This window comes from Lissotriton vulgaris, chromosome 6 (genome assembly GCF_964263255.1).
Source record: "Lissotriton vulgaris chromosome 6, aLisVul1.2, whole genome shotgun sequence".
In the NCBI taxonomy this organism is placed as follows: Eukaryota; Metazoa; Chordata; class Amphibia; order Caudata; family Salamandridae; genus Lissotriton; species Lissotriton vulgaris.
This window is the reverse complement of record NC_141694.1, coordinates 755,753,668-755,776,623: the sequence shown is the minus strand read 5'-3', so window position 1 is coordinate 755,776,623 and position 22,956 is coordinate 755,753,668.

Here is a 22,956-nt window from a genome sequence, read left to right as displayed (position 1 = left end):
ATCGCGCATGCGCTATTACGCGCGCTACTCTTTCGCACCTGCGCAGCTAGGACCTCCATGACATGGCGGTCAGCGCGCATCCCTCCCTCTATTTCTATTCCGAACAGGTGAATTAGATTACGAGACGAGTATAAAACACAACCTAGGCGGCCCATTTACCACATATCGGGCGCCGCGGATGGACTACTAGGTCCCAGGAGGAACCAGACCGAACTACTCGTGAGTAACAACAAACCTCCTATCCTGCCAATGGGGTAAGAAACTTCTCTCCTTACAGGTTAGATAGCCTTGCATATCTAATTTATCTTCAGAGGGTCTCTTTCTCTGCCAGGCGACCCATGAGGCTGTTTACTGAGAAATAACAGAGTGAGGATCTAGTACCTATACTTTCCTGTACCTCACCTTGCGATTTCGTTTTTTAGCCCACCACCCCTCACTAACGGTTCATTATACCCTCACCAGCTCCATGGAGTCTCCATGAGCTCACTCTAGCCGCATATAGGTCGCACACCACCTTAAAAGCCGGCAAACAGTGTTTTTTTAACTCATGCAACCCTAATATGACTCTCCTCTGTACGTCTTGTCCTTGTCCTATGTGTTCCATGTAGAAAAGCTTGAGGGAATCCCCCTCTAACAGTTATAGCGCCTTAGCGTGCGCAACACATAGTAAAAAAACCCAAACACACACTTAAGTTAAGTTTATTATAATTTTGCACCTTTTCACATCTCTCTATGGTCCTGAGGAAAGCCAGCTTAGAAATAAAAGGCACTGGCTGAAACATGTAGACCACACTGGACGCCGGAGGTCATTGTAACACTCCACTAATGTCCTTTTGCCTTTTTATCCTGCTAACAAAGGCCCAGTTTATTAAAAATTGTTAACCCTCGGGTGCTGGGTCCTTTTGTATAGCATTTTAACTTCACATATCACACCCCTTCACTGCACACTCAGCAATATACCAGCTCCGCAGTCACCTGGCGTTGTAGCACACCCGGGGCACATTCGGTGCCACTGTGGTGGGCCCGATGATGAAGCATGCCACCGACTAGGTCGGTGGGTGAGGGCTTTCTAAGGAAAACAGTGCTTTTTCCTTATCTATTTGCTGACGTACCTGAGTCTTTTCAAAGAAAACCTTCTCCCCCCCTAATACTAGCTAGTCCACATTGATTTACATATATAATACTGGGGATACGGTCTAGCTTACCTAGTCCTCTCTCTCTCGTTGATCTGTGTAACCCTTTAACCCTCAGAACCTGGGTGGGTAATGAAATAAGTAATAATGGTTCTGTCGGACCGAAATACACAGTAGTATAGTATTTCAATTGTGTTATTTACAAACATCCGTCCCTATATAGGGTATACAGACCCTGGTACATATACCAGTATAACCAAACACACTTACCACAAAGAAAATTCAAGTAAAGTTTTACTCATATACTTTTATATTCTCTGTATTGTATTCAATTGTTAGTTTTGCTGTCCAAAAACAAACATAAAACATAAAAACACAAATTCTGTGCAAGGCTGATACACATTAAAACAACATATAGAAATGTCAATTCACAAACGTATTGGAGGAGACAACTATATATGCAATAATCCACTAGGTACATCAATTAATTCTTGGGTCCTAGGGGATTTTGTATAGTTGGTTCATGGAAACCAGGTCCTTAATAGGTCATTTAATAAGCTCAGGCTAACTTAACACAATATATAGAAACGTAGTAACCATATGACACCCCCCCAATGATCCGAGGATGGTTAAAAAAGGGAGAAAATATAAGCCAATACTTAATGAGAGGCAAAACATGAAAGCAGAGTTCAACAATATTGAGCCAAGCTAAATGTATGTAAATGTATATAAGTTTTTAATAACAAAAATATGTATGAATGCCTATAGTGGCCACACCAAAAATATAAAAAATTTGAACTTAAGGCCTACTCCCAGTTCATAGGCCTAGAACATATGAAAGTCGAATGTTCGTAATAAAAAAGGCACCATTCAGAATTACTAAAAAGTCACGTGCCATAATAATGAAAATCTTCAAAGTCACTCATGGGTTGAATGAATATGCAAAATAGGTAGCTACAGCTTCCAAAATGAAATCACTGTCATCATCCGAAAACAGTTCAGCCATCCAATTAAGCAATGGGAAAGAACATACGTGCTCCTCCAGCACCGATTCCTCTAGCAACATCAGAGGACAACTCAGTGGGTTCTCGAGAACGCTATGTGCCAGAAAGTCATGCGCCGCTGCGAATATGTCCCACTGACCCTTTAGTCCATGCATCGCTGCCAAAGCCATAACCCTTTCGCCAGAACAAACCAACTCGTGAGCAACTACGGGGCTCATCAGCTGATCAAAATCGACGTCAGAAGTCGGTAAGCAGAGACACAAATCAATGGCCCAGTCGAAATCACAGCTCAGGCAATGAAACACAGGCTGGACACATGTGAAATAGGAAAATCGAAACGATAATCCAAACGCTGTGCTTAAAGTCGCAAGCGGTAAGGAGCCATAGTATTCAAGCATCCGGTTGCGAAACTGCATCAGTAGGGGCTGAGCGTTTCCTTGCGCAGGATGGGCATCCATGTTTTATAAAGCAAAATATCACCAGAACTCCTGCAGCCAAAGCCAGCAAAACAGGGAATCCGCCAAACAGGCTTGCGAATATAGAATGAAAAACCGCAGGAATAATACCAAATACTTTTTCAAACGTAGTCACGAGACCACTGCTAACCAATTTAAAAAAATGTGCTAGGCCAGTCGTGGAGGAGGCATTGAAGATCTGATGAACCAGCTCGCAGAAATGAAATGGCAAATCAGTATTTAAAAGTGCCTGCACCTCTGTGCGTGTGTTAGCTATGTGAAGGACATAAGTTTCTCGGGCCGAACTCAGGGCCACTTCTTTCTGAGACAATAGCGCTCTTATTCGGCTCAAACCATTGAACTTCGCTCCCAAGGTTGGTATTCGGGGCCAAATAGAAACATCTGCACTCCCATGCGTGGGTGGATATAATACGTTCTTGCAACACACCACGCATTGTGATACAATAACCACATAGGCGATACCGACCATTAACCCACAACACATTTCGTTATTCAAAAGTAAATAACTACCGTTAGACAATAAAGTGAATGTGGGAACTATTGCAGGAACCGGTGTGCCTTTCAAAACACAGGCTAAGTTAGGCTTGTCCTGATTACAAGAACCATGCAACTGGATGTGCCTACATATTAGTGAGCGGTCAGGCGACTGTGTACATTCCTCACCATTCAGATTCACTTCATTTCCCTCCTTAAGACATCTATATGTGTACGGTAAGGACCATGTCTCATGGAGGAAAGCACTTCCTAATGGTTCATATCGCCCTATAGCAATATATTGCATACAATTTGTAAATTTATACATAGCAAAAGGCAAGGTAATAATACCATGGATAAGCCATGCAGCAGCAGTAACCTCAGCCACAGAGAAAGGCAAAGATTCTAACTTCTCAATGTGTAACATAGAAAATGATGCATCTCGCATGGAAAGCATGCGCTGCTTGTCAGTCAAATTAAACGGGGCAAATAATGATGAGACGTTCATATAACTCCAAGGCACTCGCCCAGACTTCAGAGTCTGTAGTGTCCAGGCAAACTGCATAACAGAACGCAATTGATTTTGACCATGATACAACACGGACACTTCATCATGCACAATGTCAACAACAGAAGAAACAATATTGTTTAATGTGTAAATTCGGGAAGAAAGCGTGTTAATACTGTTATCGACCACTGCAAGTACCTTTTCCAAATTTGCTTGGTCAATTGCCCTTAGGCGCTTAGCAGCCTCAATTTGAGACACTTTCCAAATTTCATTGTAAACAGCATAAATCCACCGTTTAGATCTACCCTTAGCCGGGCCTTTTATGAAATCATTTAAATCCACATTTTCAGTTAATTGAGATAGATGTAGCTTAACCGCAGCTAATGTGGAATGTTGCAACCAATTCTGACACAGTTTCCCCACAGAGTAAGTGGTGACAGTATAATTAGTTTCAAAACGGGGATCTGGTCGTACTTGTGTGAACCCTTCAGCCAACCCCAGGAATCGACGTTGGCAAGAATCAGAACTCTTTTGCCACAACAGCCAACCTTTTGGATCCAAACTGGATATGTTAAAGGACGAATTGTGTAACAGAGACTGTATCTCATTAATAGACAAATCTGAAAAATTACCCCATCCTGAATATTCTTCTAATCCGGGGATAATTGGTGTATTTAATTTTTTAGAAGTAGCCAATCCAAAGCATGTTGTTTGGGAAACAGTAGAATTTAGAAACAACATGTGATTCGGGATGAGACATGCACGGTGCAAAGCCTCAGTGCCTTGTACCTGCCAATCTTTGGTACACCAAACCGATTTAAGGTCACTTATTCCTTTCCAGAACTCGTAGCCATCTAAAGCCAATCTGTCTAGAAAGGACTTCGAATACAGCAACTTTGTATCGGTAAGTCTAACTTTGGACATGGACTTTTCTGTCATTCTGAAATAAAAGGACTCAGGATTTGATTGATTGAAATCTGTAAAATATTTGTATCTTTTCAGAAATGTACTGGAGCTTCCGATTAAAGGAGCTGGGCAGTGTTCCCATTGCGTGTAATTCACAGTAACTCTCCTGGAATTTGTCTTATGGAGAAAATGATTACCATAATGTTGGAAGCAAAACAAATCACCATAATTTATAGAATCTAAATATAAGTCTTCAGCATCAAAAGCCGCATAGTATTTCAAATCAGAAAATAATGCCTCTACGACCTGAACATCCCAATCATCAGAACGTATATCTTGTTTAATAACATCTCCAATGTTTACTCTAAGCACATTCGGAACATTAATCACTTCAGTGGGCCCATGTATTTGAAATCTAACCGCATCCCACACAATCCCATCAAGGACAGGCCAAGCAGTAATGTTAACTGTATTTAAGTTTCGTTTCAGTCTGTGCGCTGAATGTGAAGAGGAAAGAGGGGCCAATGTTCCATTAAGGTACCGAATTCCTGTTCTTTCTTTAACGTAGTGACCATCGATCAGGCGGAAAAAATAAAACACAAAACCAATTCACATAAAAAGGTAAAATGAAAACAAGATCAACCAAATGTATGTCCAAGGGGGAATCAAAAAATGTTTTTTAAACAACGTGGCATATTTTGCAATAGTTGAGGGTTTCTTTGAAGGTTCCGAAACAGAGTCAAAAGAGAATCTGGACTGGTCGGCCAAACGAGTCTGCAAATCAGGCATCGATAAATCAGCAGGATAGGTGTAGTTCAACTCATCAATGTTAGTAACAGGAATAGTATTTAATAAAGGACTGGATATGGCAGGCATCTCGAGGGACACCTCCTGTTCTGCACCAGATGTAATAGCCAGCACAGAGTGCCTCACCATGGAAGGACAGGATACAGCCGGTGTCATGCTATGAAGAATCGGCCACCCTGTGTGTCTTGACATTGTCAATTGAAATAAATCTGTTTTCCTTACGACCTGGAAGTGGTGGTAAAATGACTGTTCTTGTGCCCTTCACTCCAAGAACTCGAACCGGTGCACGATATGAGGGACCAAACTCTTTCTTGTTATCGATCTTCTCTCGAACCAGTTCTCCAACTTGGGGTAGCCAGCCAACTACCGGGATCTGCAGCGCATCATCCGATGTGGAGGGCAAATGTTCCTTTGCAAGACTGTCTCTGGTCTTTTGTAGGTTCTGTAAAACATTGCAATGTTCATCTACGTCAAAGACCGTGGCCTGGGCCTTGCAGTCTAGCCCATCGAGGTCAGGGACATACATCTTGATACCAAAGAGCATCTCGTACGGGGTCCGCCCACCAAGAGACCTTCTAGGGAGATTATTAAGCGCACGCTGCACGCTTATGAGGTGGGCTAACCAGTTTCTGCCAGTGCCTATAACTCGAGCTGTCAAAGATTGCTTTAAGTCACGGTTCATTCGTTCAACTACACTATTGCCCTCGGGCCTGTAGGGACTCGAAAACTTGACTTGGACCCCCAACGAAACCATAGCATCCTTATACGCCTTAGAGGCGAAAGCCGGACCCTGATCCGAATGGAAGGTACTACAGGCAAAAATTCCCACAAAGACTCGCAAATCCTTAATGACAGTCCATGAATCAGTGCTCCGATGTGGCCATACCCACACAAAGCGTGTGCATGAATCAACTGCTACTAAGATGTACTTGTATGCAGTATCAGAAGAAAACGGACCGCAGTGATCCGAATAAACGCATCCAAGCGGTTTATTCGAGATGTACAACTGTGTCTGAGGCGGACGCGCAGCAGTTGAAGGCTTAATCTGCTGGCAAATGTCACATTGAAGGACATAATCGCGCGTCTGTTTGTACAGTCCCCGCCACCAGAACCTTTGTTGTAGCTGAGTTACAGTGGCTGAGACGCCCGCATGCGCAGACGCCACTCCTTCATGAGCCGCTGCAATCAAAGTAGCCCTGCGATCCGAGTTGGGAACTAGACGTTCACCAACATCAGGAATTTTCACATAAGGAACCTTATCGGGACTTAAGTGGTATGTGTATTTAGAAGGGAACCCTCCAGGATATTTACTTCCCTTCTCTGTTGCAGCAACAGCTACCAAGATGTCATCATCTATTTTGCTTTTGGATCTCGTGACTGCTGCAACTAAGTATTTTGATACCGCTGACTTCGCTGCTTCATCAGCAAGCGAATTGCCAACAGCGTGGACCCCCACGCGCTGATGGCCGAGAGTATGAATCACAAACACGAGTGGCAACTTCTCTTTAAGTTTCGCCACTCGGACCCAGATCATTTTATGTTTTATTGTGCTACCTTTGGAATCACGAAACTCATTCTGAATCCAAAAGAACAAGTTTTCATTGTAAGACTGGACACAGTAGTAAGAGTCACTTACGATCAAAGTCGTCACACTTGGATCTGCGTACTCCAATGCAAGCATCAGAGCACGAAGCTCAGCTAATTGTGCGGTGCAGTCCCCAAGCGTCTGCGTGTGCACGACACTGGACTTGAACTCGTCGTTCACCATGGCACCGACCACAATGGCGCAAGCGGAAACGTAGGCATGTTTAGAGCCATGCGCAACCTGCGCCGAACCATCAGTGTAAATGATGCAATGGAAATCCTCCAACGGCCGCATTTCTAAAGGAGCAGGATGAACAAATTCATACTGTAAATACTCCTGCGACCGTAAAGTGGCGTCAAAAATAAACGTGACATCCTGTGACGTCAAGGATGCAGCCCATTGAATCCACCGAGGGTGCAAAGCTTTGGAATTAGGTACACTGGCTTTCGTAACCGCCTCTAAGGCAGGACACGAGGTAACAACCAACATGCGTTTTCCTTGTGACAGGACTCGTTCCTTAAGAATTGCCATCTGTACTGCAGTTAAAACTTTCTCCACAGTGGAAAAACGCAATTCAGCCGAAGTGTACAAGTGTGACTTGTAAGCAATAGGTACTGTATCTCCTTCATTAAAAGTCAGGTACGTTTTGTTCTGAAAAAAAAAAAAGTCAGGTACGTGAAACCCACTGCCCCCGGGATAATTCTTATCACCAGGTTGGTCTGGTTATCACGAGTCTGTAAGTATTCAGAAGCGAGCAAATCAGCCTGCAAAGACTGCAGAATCGCTGAATGCTCAGGCAGCCAGCATGATTTGGAAAAAGTTGGTTGTATCAAAGCATACAAAGGCTTGATACGCTGGGCATATTCCGGAATGTAAGTTCTCCCGAAATTCAAAAAGCCCAGTAAAGATTGTAATTTTTTCAGTGTTGTCGGAGAGCGCAATTGCGCGCATTTCTCCAGGAAGTGAGGTGCTAACCCTTTTCCCTCGTTGTTAAGCTCGTAACCGAGAAACAACACCGTGTACTCTGCAATGTGCGACTTTGCAAAGTTAAACTTGTAACCAATGTCAGCAAAGTTACAAATTATGCTATTTACTCGACACAGATGCTCCCAAAGATCGTCGTCTGTGAGATAAATGTCATCCACATACGAACAAGCAACCGGGTCGATGCCCTCCAGAAGAGAGACAATGCGGGCGGAGAATACTCCAGGACTGTTCTTATAGCCCATTGGGAGACGCCGAAACATTTTTTGCACACCGCCGCATGTAAAACTGGTCCATTGGGAACTTAGACCATCTAATCTATGGGCATAAAAACCATTGGAAATGTCAAGCATGGTTTTAAAGCGTTTACGCTCAAGACTATTCACTAACGCAGAGCCATGAGTATTCTGTACTGCACAGTTACGGCAATGCGAGTTCAAATGCCTATAATCCAAAACCAAACAATATGAGCCGTCCGGCTTGTTTACAGTAAAAAGGGGGTTATTCATCGGTGACACACACGTTTCAATTACACCTTGATATTCCAATTGTTCAAGGATAGCCGCGACTGAAGCTTTGGCTTCACGCCGTATGGGATATTGAGGTTGAGGCTGCGGCTGAGACCGTAAAGGAATCTCGTGGCTTGGAGACAATTTATCCCAGCCACACTGATTGCGGTACACAGCCGGCGCAAGCGCCAGAGCCCACTCTTCTGCAAAATGCAGCGCTTCCACTCTCGGTACAGTGTGCGCGAAACTGGGTAGGATTACCTCCTCCCCTCGCGGAGCTGCGAGAACAAAAGGTGGGGGCCAATCAGCCTCCGAAAGCAAAATGTCATACGTAGACGAAAGATTTTCCCAAAATACCCCTTTTACAGTTCGCTGCATGTCACCTTCAATTAACAGGACAATTTCAAAAAGACGTTCAGGGGGAGCAACATGCGTATCAGCAGTTTCAATCACAACATAAGTGTCAGTCGCTGTCACCTTCAACAGTGGACGGAGGGCCTCTGTCACTATGGTAATCTCCGCCGCGCTGTCCAGCAAGGTCAGAGCCCACGTCAGATTCCGAAGCCGCGTTCTCACTATCTGGGGCATAACGATGCGCTGTCAGGGCGGCGACTTCTTTTGTGGCAAACTGTGGTCTCTTGGGCGTAGCGCCTTCCTGCTGCTCTCCACCGTTACGCGGGCGGGGCTGACCACGTCCTTGCTGGCCACCCCGGCCCCTGCCGCCCCCTCCACCACCGGTTGACAGAGCCGATGAGTCCTGAAAGGAACGAGGAGAGCGTTGGTCAGAAGCCTGAAACCTCTCAGGCGATTTAATCATTGCGCGGTCGCGCAAATCATAAACACGATCCGACTGTGCAGGCAACGGAGACGCAGGAGCAGAAACCTGTGTTTGTTGTTGTTGTTGCTTACCCTGATTCTGCTTTTTAGGCCAATTTTGTTTCTTGGACTTTTGTTGACCACTAGTTTCCGAAGTCTGACCCTGGGGCTGCTTTTTCTCTTTATCAGGAAAAGCCTTAAGCCCCTTTGCATTGCGGCCAACCGTTTTATAAGCAGCCACAATTATCCTTGCTAACTGACGGGGTCTCTCGGCCTCGGGAATCAACGCTAAAGCGTTAGCAACCTGAAAGTTCACTGCATCTCCCTTGATATTTGCAAGGATCAGATCGCAAACTACATCAAAGGAGCCACTCAGGCGCATACCCAATTCGACCGCCGACTCCGGTCCGTGTTCCTCCTGAACACGTTTAAGGACCGCACCCAGATTGGTCACAGACGGGGTGCCGTAGCACCTCGAATAAACCGCTGCAAAAGTCTTACCCCAGGTCTCACAGTCAACAAGCTCAGGTGCCAAATCTTTTGGTAAACTTAGTGTAAGAATCCGGTGTTTATCACCGGGATTCGTATTAGGAAACACAGCTTCTAGCTGGCCGAATTTCTCTGCAAGCCAGAACGGAAAATCATCCTTGTCCTGCGACTTTTTGCCCATCACGGAATTCACCATGACAGGATTGATTTTCAAACCAGCCTGTTCTGCACAAAGCTGTGCGCCCCTAGGGGCTACGTCCTGAACATTACGGCTAGTGTAATGAACAAGCGCTCTAATCACTTCCACTGCGACTTCATGAAGTTGCCGCAGATCAGCTATGCCACAAGTGGCTCGATTAGGGAGTGGAGTGAATCCAGCCAAAGCGGGCCAAGGTGTGCCCGGAATGGACAAAGGACCCAACCTTGGAGCGGTTAAAGCGTGTGGTAGGGCGCCACCAAACCAAACTCCATGCTGCCAAGCGTCAATAGGAACTTCCAGTGCTCTGTACGGAGCATACGCAGCCGGTACAGCCGTAGCAGTGTAGGTGTGGAAAACACCAGAATAAGCGTTCACCGCCGGAAATGTCACCCACGAACAAAACAGTTCGTACGGGTAAGCATGTTCCGCACTCACCACTAGAACAACAGCCAAGCCTTCCATAGGTACATTATAAGCCCGCAAATGGTCACGCACCGCAATGCGACTATGCGGCGGGATGTCCACGGCTTGTGCCATGTCAGCACAGGAAAGCGAAAAAACAAAGATTACTTTGTAGCACAACTGGGTAGTAATTCAATGAAACCGTTTTTAGATAGATTCAAGCTTGAAAAAGACCTATTTCAAAAATAGGTAGGTTTTTCCGACACTTCCGTTTTCCGGAAACGGGAATGAAGGTGTTAAGGTTTGAATGATATACTACTCGAGTGTCATGATATAAGGCCAACAACGTATGGGCGCCATGTAGCAGGGTTTCCGTTCTCCCACAGAACTGTGCACAGAGATCTAGAACCTGGGTGAGTTAGGGTGACCCAAAACTCACCTTTGTTTCAGAAATCCCCTTACCAAGCTAGCTACAGTGTCTCATCGGGAGTAATAACTTACCAATGACTTAGACAATCCAGAACATGAACTTAGGGTACCTCAGGTATCGTGGAACACATGAACACTCTTTCGTTATATAATCATTACAAACCGAAACTGGGAGGCAAAGAACACACGTGCAAGTTTGAAATGTTTATTTTTCAATGCAAAGTTCTCAAACGCAGTATCTTGTATAATATCAACATACATATTATAAAGATCAGAGTTAGCAGCATAGTCACTAATCCATAATAAGCAAAAGGTGATAGCATGTTATGATGCAAAAATCTATAGAATTCTGTATCACCTATATTTCGCGCACCCTATTTAGCATATTATATTATATTTAAGAAGGTCTCGTTTGGGTTCTAGCAGGGCGGGCCCATACCTCTAATTCTCAGTAGGAGTAGATCACATCAACAGCTACCAGCTCTCTGCATGCGAAGCATCAATTGTGTTGATTCATTCCCTGTAACTCTATCTTAAACCCGCGTAGAGCCCAATGTTGGCAGCAACATTATTTATGTTATGTCTAATGTGGTGCGAGGATCAAGCCTTCAGCAACCTTGTGTTAGGTTATTCTTAGAGGGTGCAGTTCTCAGTGTGCAGACAGTTGTACCAAGTGTACCAAGCACAATTGATATCAGAGCAATAACATATTATTCTCACATAAATCACATCTTTCGTCTAGGTTGAAAGCTAACATAACAATTAGGTGTTGTGTGCAAACTGAAGCTGAAAGAAAATATGGCGTTTAAACATTTAATAAGCTCATGCTAACTTAACACAATATATAGAAACGTAGTAACCATATGACAACCTAACATAAATTCCTGCAGAAAGTGGAGCCCTTAGAGACAGGAAGACTGTGAAAATACTTCTCACCTTACACTCACCATGGGCTTAGGAAACGTATCAGATGAGTACTCAGCCATGAAGGGTATTTGCCTACAGTGGCATGCCACCTGTGGCAATGTGTCATTGCCACTAGTCTACCAGATCTCCAGAAGACACACACTTGGGTCCATCACTATGAAGTGACATACATGCAGTCTTTCATTACTCTGTGTACATGGTTGTGTCCAAAGTCACTAACATCTAGTCAAAATCCATATGTAGCCTGGTATATTGACAGGGACAGGTGTCTTTATGTACATCACAAACATATGCAGCATGCTCCTCCTAAACTGTAGCACTTTGAAACATTTGGACTGTGTTGACATATGAAAGCATGACCTATGTGCAATTGTAACGTTAAAAAAGTAAAGGTTTGTAACTTCATGTCACACTCAGCCAAAACTGATGTAGACGATGACACCCTGCAAATGTAGACAACAAAATCTTGAATACAGACTATTTTTTAATGGTCCTGAGGATTCCAACGACCTGCCCTAAAACTCCTGGGCAATCCTCATAGGTGTGGAGGATTCTGGATAGTTGTGGGTGCTCCTCATCAGCAACACCAGCTGCACGATGGACCCAGTCCCCATGGCCACTCCCGGCACCTCTACCCATCCGAGCAGGCAAAGTTGTTGTTGGCACAGTCAACATTGAGCCTTTTTCATTGACAGGGATGTTATTGTCAGCCAACTCCAGAGTGCCCTGTGCTGCTCTGCTGTCTGTGGTGGCTCAGGCTGCTCTGTACGTGAGGGTAGGAGTCAGCTGGGTGTTGGCAGCTGAGGCAGGAGTGTTTGCAGAGGATCCTGCTATAGCTGAAGCTGGTGCTGTGTGGTGACCCACACCTGATGGGCCAAGTCATTCCTCTTTGTCAGAAGATGGGTGAGAGGCCTCTCCGCCGGAGAGCTCAGTGTCGACCCGAGTCTGGGACTGGCTGTCCTGGTTGCTTCCACTGGTGTTCCCAGCTTGCCCTGTGTATACATAAATGACACAATGATTGATGTGAATGTCCACTGCCCCTCAAATCATACCCATTACATAGGCAACTAGACTTAATTATGAGTTTATGTAGGTAGATTGGCCTCCTTCATCCATGATGCGGGCATATGTTTTTTTAGTACAATGTATTTTGGACAAGTTGTGGTTTAGTGGACATGTCCAGCTATGTGCATAAATGGACATGGGTTTAGTTGACATTACTTGTCCAAAGACATTGACTGGTTTGTGATGCCCTGTGAATGTCACAGGTGGGTTGTTATTGTCCACATCTTTACTTTCGCTGTAACGTACATACTCTTTCTCTCCCAATATAGGTGTTTTGTTGCCTATGTGCTGGGCTTAGTGCATGTCTTATTTGATTAACAACAAAATGGTTCTGTCGGGTGATAGCAAGAATTACAAAGAACACAATACACGGGAATTACTTCATTCCGTTTTGGTTTCGATAGATACTTAAAACATGTGATTAGTGACTGTGGTGAACAAAGTGACTAGTGCATTGCATATTGTGACACTTATATACAGATTTTTACAATTGAACATTGGGGGGTATGGGGGGGGGCAGGGGTGTTTTTCTTTTGTTGGAAGGCCAGTGTTACAAAGTTCATATTCCAAGGAAATAGATGGTTAATGTCCAAGTTCCTGGAGTTATCTTGGCCAAGTATGAGCGTCGACGTTTCGACCCTAATGCGCCCCAATTAGTGGTCACGGCGGGTCTTTATCAAGACAAGAGGTGGGGAGTGGGCCTGGAAAGGAAGGGAAAGAGGTATCAGAGAGGTGTGGATGATCGTCGTCATAAATGACAGGGGTAAGTGGATATTATTCACATCGGGGTCTGGTAGGCTTGGAATTATCTCCGGAGGGAAGCCTGTCGGTCAACCTGGATAGAAAATGGAACTGGTTTAGGACCTTATATAATGAACCGATCAATATTAAGCACTTAAATGCAATTAAGGGTATGCGATATTAGAAGTGCCTAGGTGATTTACGCGAAGCATTAGAAAGTAATTTAAGTTATGCGCTACTGGATGTGCCTAGGTGATTTACAAGGAGTGCCCAGTATCAACCTGTAGGGGTAGGCCTTCTGGGTGCCCAAGTAAGTTACGCTGGTGAGTGATCTGCCGAGCAGTGGAACCGACAGGGGGCAAGCTTACCCTCGGTGCTGCGAACTATGGTAGTAACGCTGGCGGTCAAAGCGATGTCAGAGCGCCATCCGAGCTGTCAGAGTAGTGCTCGAGTAGAAAGAATGAGCCCGGGAAACTCAGGGACGTTAAGTACACTCGTTGCTGGGCAACGTGGGTCGGTGGTTCTGACGCGCCACGGCTGGCCCAATCAAACTGGGGGCGTAGGACTGGGAGATGTGAGGCTCATCTCCTCGAGGACGCATGATACGTCGGTTGCCAGGCAACACAGGAGCGTTAGTATGATGCGCCATGACTGGCCCGTGTAATACGTCACGGGGTACTGGTAGGGGGAACCAACTTAAAACATTTAAAACACGATTTCTTAGGTTAGCAATTGCAGAAATTCAAGAAATTCAAATATACATTCGCAAGAACCAACATACAGAATTACATCGTTCAAGGGAGATTTGAGAGTATGAAAGAGTTCATGTTAAGTCCAAATGAACAGTATTGCAGGAGATTCATATACCAAAGTTACAGTAAGCCCATTTGTTTGGAAATCTCCTCATGTTCATTTAATCCATGACTCACAGAGTTAAGGGTGTGGATCCATTTACACTCTTTTCTATTCAATACAGTGGATGTCTTAAGCAGTCACATTGGTGTGGCTCCCTACACACTCACCGTCTGTTAATATTCCCAGATATTTTTTTTAATGGTGTGAGTGAAGTGCTTCTTGTTCTCATCTCATGCTACTCATTTGAATGGTTGCAAGTAGCAAAATATGTGACTGCTTAGCATTGTGCTTACACAGATCATGTATTTTGTACATTGACTCCATAGTCAAATGAGTTCTCAAATTTGTCTTTCTTCAACTTTGTGGCAAAGAACTTTGATAAACTGAGGTTTGTGTGCTTGTGCTCTAATTGTGTAACTTACACCCGTCCTCCTCCCATCCAGCCTTAGCAGGCCACCAGGAAGTGTGTTGTCCAGATAATGTTGGTAAGTGAACTTTCTAGATTTTTGTCACTGGGGGCTGGCGTTTGTAGTTGTGAGCTGTTATGACTTTTCAACAACTCCACTCATGGCCTCATGCCCCACACACCAGTGCACAATATCATGCATTTTGTTGATACATTTGCACTCACTGACAGGTAAGCATGATTCACAGTGGGCCTGTAGGGCTGGGTGGGACGACGAGTGTTTTCAAAGGCCAGATCTCCCATCAGGCCCTGTAGTACACACACTCTTTCCACCGTGCACAACAACACCCCTGGAAATATGTTTTCCTGAGAGTAAGTGGATATGTACTGACATAGCTGGCTGACACTGGTGCCTGGTGTTTGTAGCAGAAGGCCCTGTTGGTAGTTGAGGAAAAGTCAGAGACCAGTGTCCAGTGTCATGCATCCTGTTAGTATATTTTGAGACACTGTGGCTAAGCTTAGTTCTTGTTGTGCTGTTTGTGTTGTGTGGGAAGGTGTATGTTGGTCAGGGCCTGTTGGACAGGGCCTGATGTGAGGCGAAGCCATCACAAATACTCCTCCTCCCACCCAGCCCAGCTAACTCCTCTGAGACTATGGCTAACTGGCAGTTAGGGGAAGTACACTAGCAAGGAAGCTGACACTGGTGCATGGTGTTAAACTCAAATCCAAATCCCACCAAGTCATTGTGCCCCAAACATCATGTGACAGTGTTAGCCATCTTGCTAGTGCACTTACATTCACTGTCAGGTAACCACAGGCCCAGATGAAGTGGTTGGGATGGGTAGATGGAGGCGTGTTTGCCAATACTCCACCTCCAATCTTGCTCTGTCCTACACACACTCTTTCCACCCTGAGAAAATTGAACACATGGCAGTATGGTTTCATGGCAGTGTTGGTAAAGTAGTATCTGGCTAAGTGACACTTGTGCCTGGTGTCTCAGTTGGCCACAAATCACATTAGTGCTTTGTTGTCCACACACCAGTCCCCATTGTCAGCCATATTGGTAGTACATTTCAATGCACTGTCAGATAAGCATAGTTCAAGATGGTCTTGTTGTGCTGTTTGGAATGAGTAGTGTCTGCACTGATTCCATGTGCCATCTGGCCCTGTCCTCTACACACCTTCCCAGCCAGCCCAAACAGCACACCTGGAACTAGACCTACCTAACATTGAGTGTCAAGGTACTGTCAAGATGTCTGACACTGGTGTGTATTGTGAGAGCTGTCCACAAATTCCATCATCACCTTGTGCTCCAGACATCAGTCCCCATTGTCAGCCATCTTGGCAGCACATTGCCACTCACTGTCAGGAAAGCATAATCCCAGGTAAGCTATATGGGATGGTTAGGAAGGTGTATGCCTGACAGATGGGAGTTGTAGTGACAGCAAACAATACTTCTCCCAAACAGCACAGCGAGCTCATCTTCTGCCATTGGCCACCTGAAAGTGAACGGAAGTGTACTACCAAGATGGCTGACACAGTTGCATGGTGGTTGGTGCACAGGGTCTTGATGGGAGTTGGCTTCAAGGTCAACATCAGTCACCAGTGTCAGACGCCTTGACAGTACACTTCCCCTCACTGTGAGGTAAGCATAGGCACAGAGGAGTTAGCAGGGCTATTATGGAGGAAGAGTATTTTCAATGGCTACAACTCCCATCAGGACTTGTTCTCCCACACACGTTCACACCTAGCACCAAAAGCCTACCTGTAACTCAGCTTCCATGACAGTGAGTGGGAATGGACTAGCAAGATGTCTGTCAGTAATGACTGGTGCTTATTTGTCAAAAACTCCAAGCAGGGCACAGTTGTCCAGACACCAGTCCACAATGTCAGCCATTTTGTGAGTACATTTCCATTCTCTATCCGGTAAGCCTGGTTCCTGGTGGCCTGGTTGTACTGGATAGGTGGGAGGAGTGTTTGCACTGACTTCAACTCCCATCATGCCCTGTCCTCCACACACCTTGCCAGGCAGCCCAAACAGCACAACTGTAACTATGCCATCCCTGATAGTTAAAGGAATGTACTGGCAAGATGACTAACCCTAGGGCCTGGTGTTTGTGGCACAGGGCCATGATGGTATTAGGCATCAAGTTCAACACCATGCAGCAGTGTCAGCCATCTTGCAAGTACACCTCCCCACACTGTCAGGTAGCCAAAGGCCCAGATGCTCTATTTGGGATGGGTGTGTGGAGGAGTGTTTACTGTCAGTGCAACTTCATTCAGGCTTGGCTCCCCCTCCCCTCTCCACACAGCTCATACAGCACACCAGAGAGAATGATGTCCCTACAATGTGTATTCTGAAGATGTCTGACAAGGATGCCTGTTGTCTGAGTTGACCGCAACTCCCATCATGGCCTTGCGCTCCAAACAGCTGTCCCCAGTGTCAGCCATCTTGCCAGTACATTTCCACTCACTGTCAGGCAAACATGGTTCCAGGGGGGCCTTTGGGCTGTATGAGATGAGGAGTGTTTGTTGTTACCACACGGCCATCAGGCCTCTGCCCACACCCACCTTCCCAGCCATCCCAACCAACCTACGTGTGACTCAGCTTTCCTGAGAGTGAGTGTAAATGTGCTGGCAAGATGGCTGACACTGGTGACTGGTGTTTGGAGCACAAAGCCTTGCTGTGAGTTTGTATGAAGTATGTACATGGTAGGAATTTAATAACTTTCATTGCAGGTATGCTGTTTGTCAGTATGGAATGCACACCACATCTTCATTTGCTTTATTTTTTTAACCACTGAAAACAACCATTAGTATTACTGTATCCTTGACAGTGATGTCTATGGAGGTGTAATTGATAACAATATTGGAATGTGAGGTAAGTACTCACCATGCTCTGGTGCTCCTGCGATTCCATGGACACTCTCCGGCAGAAGGATGGCACGCATTTTCTCCTCCCAGGGAGTGAAGTGCACAGGTGGTGCAGGAGGGCCGCAGCCAGTCTCCTGGCTCTGTACATATTCTCTGCCCATCAGGTTTTTTTACCCTCCTTCGCACATCATAGCACCTAATCCTGATATCATCCATTGTGCGCAGGCAAGGTGCATCAGCGTTCATCTTGTTGACTATCCTGTCCCACATACTATTTCTCTCTGACAGGGAGGATCTGTTGGAGTTGGTTCCCAAATAACTGTGGCTCTACTCTGAGTATTTCATCTACAAGCACTTCCAACTCCTTATCAGTGAACCTTTGCTGCTTTCTTGGGGCCATGGTGGGGTGAGTTTGAATGTGATGGTGAGTGTGAAGGTGAGGGTAAGTGCGAATAAGAAAAAGAGTGTGTATTTGTGAAGATTGTTTGGACCCAAAACGTTAGTGCAAGTTATGTGGTGGTTGAAATGTAAGTGTATGAAGCAGCGAGCAGGGGATGTGTGGAAAATCCTATGACCTCTCAGCAGTTCTGTTAGTGCAAAGGATTGGCCATGTGTTTGGCCCTTTATGTAGGTGGATGAGTGAGTGTGGCTAATATTTTGAATATTTTTTAATTTGGAATTGCAATGTTTGTTTATGCGAAATTTGTATCTTGTTATTTGAAATTCAGACACAGTTCAGTGACTGTGTCAAATACATTGCCATCTGTTCGCGGGGTAAACCAAGTCTGATTCCTAACAGGAATGATATTCTTCAGCGTTTGCGAACGAGTCGGTCGCATCAGGCTTGTTTACTGATGATTTGTTCAGATGGATTGCATACCGAACGACTCGTGGGATTTTACATGCATTGCATCACAATCCGTCATTCGGATAGCTCGCGGTCGAGTCGTTTGGAAAGCATTCTGAAACCGGTTTGGTTGGAATGCTTTCCTAGTGAGATTGTAATCGGCCCCTTAGACTTTTTGTACTGCCAGAACATGCAAAACTGAACAGTAAATGTCCAGTTTTTTTATTACAATGCACAATGCCCACTGGCTGTCTAGGACCTACTTTTAGGGTGACTTATATGTAATAAAAAAGGGGTCTTAGGCCTGGCAAGGAGGTTATATTCCAATGATTAATAATATTGCTAGGTTAAAACGGTAGTTGAAAAAGCAGGACTTGACATGTTTTAAAGGGGCAACTTATGTGGCTGGGACAATAAGTGCTGCAGGTCCACTAGCTGTGGGTGTATTGAATACAACTTTTCTAGGGACTTATAAGTAAATTACGCCAATTAGGGGTAAACCAGTTTTACCATGGTTCAGGGCGTGAGCACATGCCCTTTAGCAGTGGTTAGCAGTGGTACAGTGCACAGAGACCTATGGCCAGCAAAACAAAGTTCAGAAAAATAGTGAAGGCAAAAAGTTTGGAGTAAGACCACCCTAAGGCTGACAGGACTAATACTCACTCTGTTACTCCATGTTGCTTACAAAACTCATGGTGTTCAGACAAAACATTTGGGGCCATATGTATCAAGCCTTTTGCGATTCGTTAAGGCCGAAATTTGCAAACGGGCTTTTTACCGATTTTGGAATGTATGAAAAGTTAACAAAATAAGGAATCGCAAAAAGTTGTGATTCCTTATTTTGCTTAAGCATTTAAGAAATCGCAATTTTGCGATTCCTTAAATGCTATGTATGAAGCTTTTTAGAATTGCGATTTCAGGTTCAGAAACCGCAAATTACCACCAACTTGTAGTTGGTGGTAATTTGCGATTTCTTGTAAACATGCACAATTGTGCATTTGTGAGGGTGGCATATGACGCACATACATGCCCATTGGGCATGTATGTGCGCCATATGCACACACATGTAATTTACAGGGGTGCGGCAGGGTGTCCTTGAGACACCCCTGCACCCTTGAAATAATTCTCAAATTGCGATTAGCAAATTGAGAATTCGCAAATTGAGAATTATTTCACAGTCATTGCTATGGGCCTCCTGGCCCATAGAAATGAATGGGAAATTATTCCTTATTTGCGAAAACGTAAATTGCGAATTCGCAAATAAGGAATAATTGAAAATCGCTAAAAAATACCGATTTTGTACATACATACCATTTAGCGATTTCTAAATAGTGATTCCTTAAAATTCGCTATTTAGAAATCGCAAATGGTGATGATGATACATATGGCCCCTAGTCAGTAATATTGACAGACACAATTATTGAATTGGAAATATTGTGACACAGAAATATCGTGAGCAAGAATATTGTGTACAAGAATATCGATTTTAAGATAAGTAATATTGATTTTTAAAATATAGAAGTCATTAATATTGTTAGAAAAAATATAGTTGTTTAAAATATTGATTTTTTTAATTAGTGTAATGCATTTTAGTATATATTTTAAATGCATGTGATGGAATTATTTTTATGAGTATTGTTTATGTTTTTTAATATATGTGTTACATTTTTAGTAGTAATTACATTTAATTGAATTAAGTAATTAAAGTAATTTAATGTAAGTAATATTGATTTTTAAAATATGGAAGTCATTAATATGGTTTGTAAAAATATAGTTGTTTAAAATATCGATTTTTAATCAGTGTAAGGCATTTTAGTATATATTTTACATGTATGTGATGTAATTATTTTGTATAAGTATTGTTTATGTTTTGTAATATATGTTGATTTTTAATTAATTATTAATTTGTTTTTAATTAATATGAATGAATTAATTGATAATTAATAATGGTAATTGTGTAATTCTTTAGGTGCGGTTTGTGGGGTTAACAGGGTTGAAGGGTGGGAAGTAATTTATTTTAATGAATTATTGAATAATTAGTTGTCAATTAATATTATTTATTTAATTGTTTATTCATGATGGTAATGGGGTATTTTCTTTAGGGTTGAGTTATCAAGTGAATAGGGGTAAAGTGTGGGAGGTCTTTTATTTTTAATGTAAAAACATTTTGATAACAAAGTTTATTGATTTTGTAAAATACCAACAAAAGATAACAATACCAGCTATTTGCGCATTTAGACGAGTAAGGCAAACACAAGTGTACATTACACCAACATAAAGTAATTGATAGACAAAGCAAAAGCCCAAACCATTTTGCACCTATTCCAGTCCTCGAGTGCTCATTGAGAGTATTAGTCTTCCACCACCCCAACCCATTTACCCCACATCCTATGAAATTTCTTCGGGCAACCTCTTGCCTCATATAAGGGTTGCTCTGAACAGCGCACCAATCCATCCCTCTGCCCCAGCTGCCATGGTTGGGGCAGCAAAACTCAGCCAATTGGCCGCAATGTCTCTTTTGGCCACCATCAGCGCTGTGTTCAAAAAGAGTTTCTCAGCTCTGGAGCCATCCATCCCCTCGGTGATACCCAGCAGGATATTCATTGGGTTAAGGGGAACCTCCCAGCCTAGAACCTCAGTGAGTTCCCCAGTTACTGACTCCCAGTAGCACGTGATTGTGGAGCAGAGCCATACCATGTGATAAAAGTCAGTTTGTGGGTGGCTGCAGCTGGGACAGGATGCATCGGGCTGGAGCCCAGCGTGGTAGAGACGCAGCAGCCCGAAACCCTTTAGAAGGTTTGAAGGGATTGGAGACATCTAGGGCCGGATTGGGCCAGGTTTGCTAGGAAAAGCAAGACGTTGTCCTTGTATAGTGCAATTTTATGCACATGTTGGCTTCCCCATGTCCAGCCTTGAATCAAGTCATCCATGTGGATGAGTCACACCACAGCGATCAGGAGCAGGGAGCGGGGGCATCCCTGTCTCGTACCTCTTTGGATTGGGAATATCTCAGGGAGGGTTTTGATAATTAACACTTTGGCTCTAGGGCAGAGGTCTTCAAACTTTTGTAGGTTGAGCCCCCCCAGCTCAATTTTTTTAGCTGTTGGGCCCCCCCAACACCTGGCAGAAATTTCTGCAATCTGGTACACTACATAATTGACCGCAGCGCGAATATCCTGGGCCATATCCAGCAAATAATGTTCAACATAATAAGAGTGTTTAATAAAGTGCAGGTTTGTGAGTGGGTGTGCTGAAATGACAGATTATTACATAGATCAGAACACCATTTTCCTAGATAAAATGTGCGCAAATTCTTTTTACTAGGATGCTTTGTTTTACACATGGCATTGATTGATAACACCACCAACATAAATATGACGGGTGTGCCTGTTTTTCGCCACAGACGGTCAATCTGTGGATGGATTTTTGCTACTGCCATCCTCAGGTAGTGTCCACATTCAGGGGCAGATTTACAAGGAAGTGCCGCAGCGTGGCACTGAAAGCTCTTTGGCTGCGCCATGCTGCGGCACTTCTGAAGCACTGGGATGCAACATATTTACAAGAATATGACGCATCTCTGTGCTTCCCCCTGCGCTGGCGCACAAACTGCAGCCATGCCCCCTCCCACATTTCCTCCTTCATGAATTCCCTCACTACCACTCGCCAACGATGCACCTCATCTCTCTTTATTTTGTTATAGCGCTACTCATTGTGTACTCACACTCAATTCTGTGATCTCCATGATACACATTCTATGGAGCAGGCACATTTACCCTCTGTGCTGTGTGGGTGGCAGGAGTGCTCATGTGTGCACAGTGAGCCATGCAACAGTTTGCGAGTAGGGTAAGAGGTGTGACTGCAGGGTGAGCGAAGTGACCATATGAATTTGGTTGCAGATATAAGTGCAGAGTGGGACGAATGAATGTATAGTTAGTGGTGGGCTTATTTGAGTGAGATTGCAGATTGAGCAGTGAGGGAGACAGATGAGTGAAGTGTCACTTGACCGCAGGTTGAGTAGTGTGCTCGTGTGATTGCAGGGTGAGGTACAGAGTGAACAGTGCAAGTGCATTGTGAGTGCAGAGTGATCACTGTGAGTGCAGGGTAAGTGGGTGAATGGTGAGTGCATGGGGATCATTGTGAGTGCAGGGTGAGCGTGAAATTGAAGGGCAAGAATGAGAAGCGAGTTGTCTGAATGCAAGGTGCATTCCCAGACACTTGAAGTAACTCAGATTGTTATTGACGGCAGCGTAGGGTTTCAAATGTGTTAAACTATTGCTAATATGGCAGTAACCAGGGATCAGGGTTGAGGAAATAAATAATGTGGTGATCCTGCAACAAACTCCCAGTCTTGTGATTAGGGTTGACAGCTTATTATTTTGATGTCCCAGGCGGTACAAAAATAAGCAGTCACCTAAAGCTGTTTTGTCAGTACTTGTCCATGCATACTTTGAACAGCAAATAGAAATAGAAATAACTTTTACTTGTGTTCCAGGGCTGCTTGAATAATCTATGGCTGATAA